The sequence below is a fragment of the Salvelinus namaycush genome, chromosome 8, assembly GCF_016432855.1.
Source record: "Salvelinus namaycush isolate Seneca chromosome 8, SaNama_1.0, whole genome shotgun sequence".
Classification (NCBI taxonomy): Eukaryota; Metazoa; Chordata; class Actinopteri; order Salmoniformes; family Salmonidae; genus Salvelinus; species Salvelinus namaycush.
The window spans coordinates 30,118,993-30,127,070 of NC_052314.1; the positions used below are offsets into that span (position 1 = coordinate 30,118,993).

Here is an 8,078-nt window from a genome sequence, read left to right on the forward strand (position 1 = left end):
GATTTAGGAGCAACATTTACAGTGTTGTTTGTGGATTGAGGGTGCTTGGCTTTCATGACATTCTTTCCCTGCTTTCAAAGCCATGGGAATCAAGGCAGGTTTTGAAAAGCTTGAGGGTGAAGTGTATAATTATGAAATCAGAGGGAAAATTGTTTGTGCATGACTGGAAGCTGCTGGTTCTGCCTGACTGACTGGCTAGCACTTGGCAGACTTGCTCACACCACATCAGTGTTAGAGATCTGATCCCCAGCTCTGCTTTGCTCTGCTCTGCAGGCAAGTCAATACACCCTCAGGGATATAGACTTGGTGCCAGGGAGGGAGTGAAAAAGCGAAGGGAGATCAGTGTGCGTGCATGTAAAGGTGCATACCAATGTTGTGTATGTCCGCCTGTGTGCAAGGAGACAGATGGTGTGTGAGTAGAACCATCTCTAGACACCTCGTTATGTCAGTGACTGACATAACAAGATACAGACTTTTGAAATGACACATTGTGTATTCTGCTATCTCTCAACCGTAAGTTTCTTTTTATGAACGTTTTAGCCGGTGGCCAACTATCGCCACCGGGGCCCTAAGTGCAGCACGTAGTCTGGCTATAGGCAGAGGTGGCACTGTTTGTGTGTGTGTGTAAAGAGACGACATCATGCTATTTTCAAGGTTTGGCTACTTCTGGCATTCAGTTATAGGTCTAACCAATCTGTCCCTACATTGCGTGACAGTGTTCATGCAATTTTAGGAAAATGCAAACCATTACGTAACAAACAACTAAGCTCTTTCCAGGCTTACTAACAATAGGTCTTATAAAAGATGGATATCTCAACTCACCGCGATTCAGAACAGCAGACAAAGTTCAACTCAGCGTCTCCCATTATCTTGCTGAATCAGCGGATATGTCCATAGAACTGCCAAAACGTTCATCGGTGTGAATGAGTTATGAATTGGACGAGACCCACAAAAACTCCACATCATCCGATGAGTAATAGAAGGAAAATTATTCGACAAGTCTGGCTGCGCTGCGCCTTAGCATTCGTTCCTATCGCTTCGATCCACTGAGGAAGTTCGGTAGAAAAAAGCTTTTCATAGAGGTACGATTATCCGGGAATACTTTAACCTTCCTGGAAGCAGAGTTTTTGACCTTTCCGGGGATAATTACTAAATTAAAGTATCCACGGAGAGAGCGGGCGCAATTCCGCTTGGTGGGTAATGCGTGCGCGCCTTGGGTTAGAAACACCAGTGGGCGACTGGCAGCAAGGCAACTACGGAGGAATGCAGTTGGGTATTGCTTCACCGGATGTTTAAGTATCTCTGGCCAGTGGTTAAATATTATTTTATAAAGTCCACGCCAGCACCGGGCTCTGCTTGACCCGCCTACTCCGCAGCGCCGTCTGAGAGAGTGGGAGAGCCAAATATCAATAGGTGAAACAGCAGACACGTTTTTTTTTTAGCTCTCCTCTCTCCCTTTTACCACCTTTCTCACCCAGTCACATGTTTAAAACACAAGTAGCCCTCTGTAATAGCTACGAAAGGAGGATATACTTAAGACCGTCACCGTTGATGTGGCGCGAATGGTAACAAGCGCTTTGGAGACAGCGGCTCCCTTATCACAGTGAAATTGCCTACAGCTATGGATTTCTAGGTTTATTGTCTGAGGATATTTAAGTCTTTATTTTCTCATGACGTTTTAAATCTATTGTTCATTTTACTGATGTGATCTTTCAGGAGGGGCAGATAAATAGGCTACATTTAAGGAAAAAGCGAATGTATCTCACCAAAATAAATACCTGTAGGCTAAAGCACACTGTCTGTGAGACAGCCATTAGTTTAGTTTTCATACCTGTCTTAGTGTCATACTTAGCTCTGTCTGTCTGAGCAGGGGATGGGAGCTAAGGACGGTTCAGTGCCTGCTTCTCTTCTCCCTTGTCTTCAGCCCCCATATGTCTGTGCATAAGCCATGCATCACAACACTGCAAAGGCAGCTAACAGCACCAACTGAGAGTCCAGACAATGAATGAATGCTGGCATTTAACAGTGAATATGAAGGAGTACATCAACACACATGCATCAGGATTTCAGTTAGCAGTGATCATATGCAACTGCATAAGCTTAGAGACCTGAGTTTAAGAACCTAAACTCATCTGCATCCTATCCCTTGGTCCATATATATTATTTCCTTTGTGTGCAATAGTGTGCCAACTACAATCAACATGAATCTTGTTGGAATAATTAACATACCAATGCTCAGTTGGTAGAGCATGGGTTCGATTCCCAGGGCCACCCAAATGTAATATGTATGCAAGCATGACTAAGTCGCTTTGGATAAAAGCGTCTGCTAAATGGCTTACATTATTATAATAAGGTCTCCATCTCCACCCAATATGGTCAGCTTTGTGGTGTCTTCAATGGAAGAAAGAAAGAAAGTGTGTTTGTAGTATATTGGAACAAGTAGACGTTTCCGCAGTTATATGGTATGGGAGCTGTCCATGGTGCTGAATTTCCTCTAAATAATGAGTAACTCCAATGACTACAGTGACTTGTAGACTCCATCTTTGATTTCCATCAACCTCAATGAATAACTCTTCAACTTGCCATCATTTCCATAAGGCTCTATTAGTGTTGTTTCCCCAGTGTGGGAGCTGTTCCTCAGTGCTATAACATGTGAGGTGTCCACGGTGAGGAAAAACATATTTAAAAACCTTAACGAATAACCGTTGGATCATTTCCATAGGGTTTTCTGTAGTAGACTTCATCAAGGGTATAGTTGCTTATCAATAATACTCCGACATAAAGCACTCTTTACTCTGATTATTTGTTACGCGGAGTGGAACAGGGGATCCCAAGAGCAGACTCAGAGGGGACTGGGATGAAGTAACCAAGGTATTTATTGAAACACAGGGGGCAGACGGAGTGCAGGCCAGGGGAAGCTTGAGTGGGTTGCAGGAAACCATGTGAGGAGGTTGAGGCTGGAGCGAGAGGGGTTGGGACAGGGTAAGCAGGTCCGGAGAGGAATCCAAGGGAGTAGTAGAGTGGGGAATCCAGGACAGAGTAGCAGGATGACAAGACGTGGAACTGGAGACAGGGACCAGAGTCAGAGCGGGCGGAACTGTAGCGGAGAGGAAAATAGCGTCAGGCAAGGAAAACAGGCATAACAGGATAACAGGATCTAATAGTAACAAACGGCTAGAAGCGTAGACTGACGGAGCAGAAATTACGATCTGGCAGTGTGGAAGTGGCAGGACTGAGTATTTGTAGAGGTCTTGATTATGGAACAAGTTGCAGTCGGTGGGGATCTGCTCTGACTCCCGGACACCTGTCTCCGCCCACACAATCACACACACACAGATAAAGAGGGAGATGGAGAGAGCACTGGGGGAGTGGCGGCAGGTCAAGGAGACACAGGATGAGCAGTAGAGGGCGTTGCAGGAGCAGATGTGACATAATTGGCACTCATCTGTTTGCTCCATTAGCTGTTACTCTCTTTCTGGGGCCCCCAAAAAACACAATACAAAAAACACAATACAAATCAATGAAACACACATGCTGTAGGCATACACAGAAGTAACCACAGATGATGATAATTGTAATGTTTACACTATTAATATGGTATACTATTGTAGTCGGGATATGATTTCTAGTGTTCTATTTGGGATACACACAAATAAGTGCACTCATTTGTTTACGGGTTGATGGTCACTAGACTTAATATTGAATGTTATGGACTGTTCTCATATATGTTATAGTGACTGACTCCAGACTGGATTTCGATTTTATTAGGATGCCCAAGGACTGAGGACACTTTATGTTATTTTATTCTGTGACACTGTGTGATACTGTAGCAGATGATTTTGCGACTTCATACATGCCTCTCAGCTGGTGTTTACAGAATATAAGAGCCTGCTTAGAGAAGGCAAATTATACTTTTCTATGCTTCTATGCTGGAGGTTGTCTCCCTGTTGCAACTTGTAATTAAAAATCAAAATTATTTTGACTGATTTGATCAACATCTGTTCTCCTTTTGTTCACCTGGAAATTAACTCATCAATCAGGACCGGCCCTAGCCAGAACCCCCTGTATATAACCTCGTTATCGTTATGTTATTATACTTTATTATACTTTATATTTACTTTTTTATTTTATTTTGACTTTAGTTTATTTAGTAAATATTATCTTAGTTCTATTTCTTAAACTGCATTGTTGGTTAAGGCCTTGTAAGTAAACATTTCATGTTAAGGTCTACACCTGTTGTATTCGGGGCGCATGTGACAAATAAAATTTGATTTCCATTTCCACAATATAGATCCACGCCTACACACCACTCAGAAAAATGCCTTGGCCCATGGGTGTTGTTTAGTTATTACATGGTTTGTATAGGGTTACTAACAGATCCGTGCCAGACCTTTCAAGGATGTAGCCCCCCATTTCCCAGCTTAAAAAAATATATACATATCTCGAAATTCATAACATATCAAATGCCTCTGTAGTGAAAATGTTAACATTTTAGAGCATAGGCCTATTTATTTCTGCAACAACACTTTCATCACAAATTGTAAGCAAGCTATGGCTCTATTTAATCAGATACGCTATAGCCGACCTCCGCATAGTGGTTGTTTTGACGGTGTCTGAGTTGGAACTGCATTAGAGCTCTCAAATCCCCAAATGGCTTCCAGCATTATACCTAAAGCGGAAATTGCCATTGGCTGCACAGAGTTGCATTAAAGTGAATTCCGCCACTTTTCAACTTCATATTCATCATATACAGCACCAAAACAGTGCCTACATATGTGAGAACAGCGCATTTCTATGATCTGTGGTTAAAAAGATAAGAAAGGTCCTAAAAAATGCTTCTGTGATATCACAGGGTAGGATTAAAAGTAAAAACGGTGATTTTCAAAACCTGCCACGGGGTTCTAGCCAAGGGGGTGTATTTTCTTGCTCCCCACATCATCGCGAATCTCATAGTGTTTGAAAATCACTGTTTTTAAAATGTTTTAACTTTTGATGATGTCATCGGGTAGAACTTTTTAACTTCATATTTTTTTTCTACAAAACGTAGAAATGTGCCCTTTTCACATGTTGACACTGTTATTGTGCTGGAGATAATGACAATGATGTTGAAAAGTGGTGGATTTGCCCTTTAACAGAAATCCCATGAAGCCTGTTTACAAGTTCAAACGCTGGAATGTGAGATGTAATCTACACCTCCATTAGGATGATAGAAATCCTCATTATTTAATTTAATGATTTTTCTATTTGAGCTTAATTATTTCTATATAGCCTACACTTTCTTGTTCTGTACTTCTAAAGTGAGTGGGGCGGGTGTGGCTTCAAGACAATGATCGCAAGAGCAGCTGCTCACCGATTTGATTGCTCCAGCGCAGTTCCACCTCCGACACCGCCAAAACATCTGCGATGCCATCGCCGGTTGATCTGATTGAATCTAAGCCCTTATTACAGCGCCTCTTAAAGACATGATTTACATCGGGAAAAGGGGATGGGCTATCAGCTGATCTTTGAGTTAGATTTTTTTTCTCCAATGATTGTGATTTATCTTCAATGCTCTTAAATTATAACTTCATAATTTAATATTCATAATCTTCTAACTCATGATATATGGCTAGTAGGTTAGTGGCATGTGTGGATATTCTAGTATATGGTGGTTAGCTGGAGTCTAGACTACCTGAGTTGCTGCTGCAGTGACACACATGTACAACTCCCGACTGAAGAAGGGATGGAGTTGAGTCAGAGGGTCATTGATGCAGCCACTCCTCTCTATGTCTTTCTGTCTCTCTTTGCTGTCTGTATCAGCCAACCAGACTGAATATTGATGATGTAAATCAAGTGTTTATCAAGTGTTTATCAAATGTTATGCTGCTGTGGCAGTACTGTTGATATTTAAACTAGGTAGCTAGCTACACACACTCGACCGCATCTCAAGCCATGTATGTTTGGATACCGGGGGTAACGTGAGCAATCTCCGTAGAGGGCAGACCAACATGTGCAACCAACGGACGGGGTGGTGGTGGAGGGTGGTGAAATTGACATCGGGACGACTTGCAGACAGTGGGTTCAGTACAACAATGACAAAAACTGTATACAAAAAATATACCACCGCCCAAAATGACACTTGGTAAGTGGGAGGGCAAATGAGCGTGTGCTCAGCACAGGTAGACCCCTATCTGTGCATGTACCTGGTAACTAATGATAGAATAGTCAAGTGCAATGTTGTTGCAGACTGTATTACTTGCCATATGCTAGATCTGGATACAATATACTCCAATGTACTGGAGAGAAAATAAGTTCCCAGAATACATTCGAAGAAAACTGAAAAAGTCTACCCTTGCACAGTGTTGTTACTGTAGAGATGAAAATCAAATAATCATGCTTTTTCCTAGTAGAAATTACTTTGCACCATAACAAAAATATAAAGTGCTCTCTATTTTAAATGTGACTCTCATCCTCTCTCATCTCTGACCCACTAAATATTGTAATTCCATTAATTTTAGCATCAAGCTGAAATGGGCACCATTAGCATATTAATGAGTGGTGTTCCTGAAATGGATCTCCTCTGAGGGACCATGGTGGCGGTGGCAAGACAGCCCAGTGTGTTTCCTACTCTACAGTCTGGGTCTGGCAGAGGCTGGGGGTGGGTGACTAATTCACACCTTAACCACAGTCTCAATCACAGAACAGAATAGTCGGGACAGAAGAGAGTCGTGAGAGAGTCATCTTAGCCAAGTGTCGTGCAGCTGCAGGAACAGCTCTTCCTGTTCTGTCTTAATGTTTGCTGTAGAAAACGTTAAGGACTGGGAAAAAGATACAACATTGTTCAATTTTTGGCCATTTTTTGACTGCAGCAAACTATGATGTACGCTATGATTTTCAACATTTTTTTCTCTCATCCTTCCCATTGCCACAGCTGTCAGTCTCTTCAGCCTCTTTCTGAGTACTAAAGGCCCTGAAGATCGTCTCTCCCAGAGTCTGGAAACTCTCTCTGAAGTCTAATGCCACCTGAATCCCCATGTAATTTGACCTCGGCCTCCTTCAATATCCTTCCACGAACAGTTGAGGACTGTTGATTCAGATAACTCCATTCCATGGGACCTGGTGGAAGATGAATCCAGGGGTGCTTCGACTAAGAGCTCCTTCTTTTGAGCTCCATTTCTCTGGTTATCACTTTGCAGAATACTATCAGGCCGGCGGTTATCTCTGCTACATTTAAAACAGGCTATATGAGGAACACACCAAGCCTCATAGAGATTCATTCTATCGCCTACCATGTTGTTTTCTTTTCTATCTAGTAGTGGGGTATAGATAATGTATTCAAATGTAAGCAGTCACCTCCGTTACCCCTTTATCGATTATGGCGTGAGCTTATCCATTGATTCACACCTTTGGGAAAAGGAAAAAGTTCAACTATTTTCAAAATGCACACCTCTGAACTATTGCAATACTGGGTTATGCATCTAACTCCTTTACATTTGTATTATGAATTCATCTGAACAGCAATGTTGTTTGTCATTGGGCACATTTTTTTGGTAGGAATACTGAAGGCTGTTTATAACTTTCACTCGCGGATACTGAATGTGGCGTTCTCAAAGGGGTCATGTTACATTACATCCCTCCTTTTCTTTTAGAAAATAAACATGCTTTTTTTCAAACATTCTCTATGCATGTATTAATACACTTTCATTCCACAATGCTTAACATGTGTTACAGTATTTGTTTTCTTCTGTTACTTTAAACAAACATAAATATACATTTTCTTTTTAAACTGTATTCAAATAAAATGTTATTTCTCAGCAGTTCAATTAATTGTTTTTTTATTTTTAACATCAGCTATCAGCCTGTGAGGAGCTCTTCCATTTTGTCTTTGATGATATCTTCTTGCTGCTAGTGGGATGTCTTCAGGACGAGCAGGAGGTGGGTGATGAACTTGAGGGTCAATTTGAGATTCCTTCTCATCATCCTCTTAATCATCCTCTTCATCTGCAGGTGACTTCTGGGCAGTGTTTCAGAAGCTTAAAGTGTGACTGGTTCCTTTTGACAATGTGCCAGTGTCGCTGGACAGTGATCATTGTGCCTTT

At 41.8% G+C, this 8,078-nt stretch overlaps 1 protein-coding gene across 1 annotated transcript in view; it reads right to left on the minus strand.

Annotated features, from left to right (window-relative positions):
* The window catches only part of LOC120052607 (BMP/retinoic acid-inducible neural-specific protein 3-like), an 86,980-nt gene extending 85,700 nt beyond the window's left edge, over window positions 1-1,280 (minus strand). Inside the window, exon 1 of the mRNA XM_038999616.1 lies at window positions 823-1,280. The gene's annotated coding sequence lies outside the window, so the exon portion shown is untranslated. The remainder of the gene's footprint in view (window positions 1-822) is intronic.
* Between the last annotated feature and the right edge of the window lie 6,798 nt (window positions 1,281-8,078).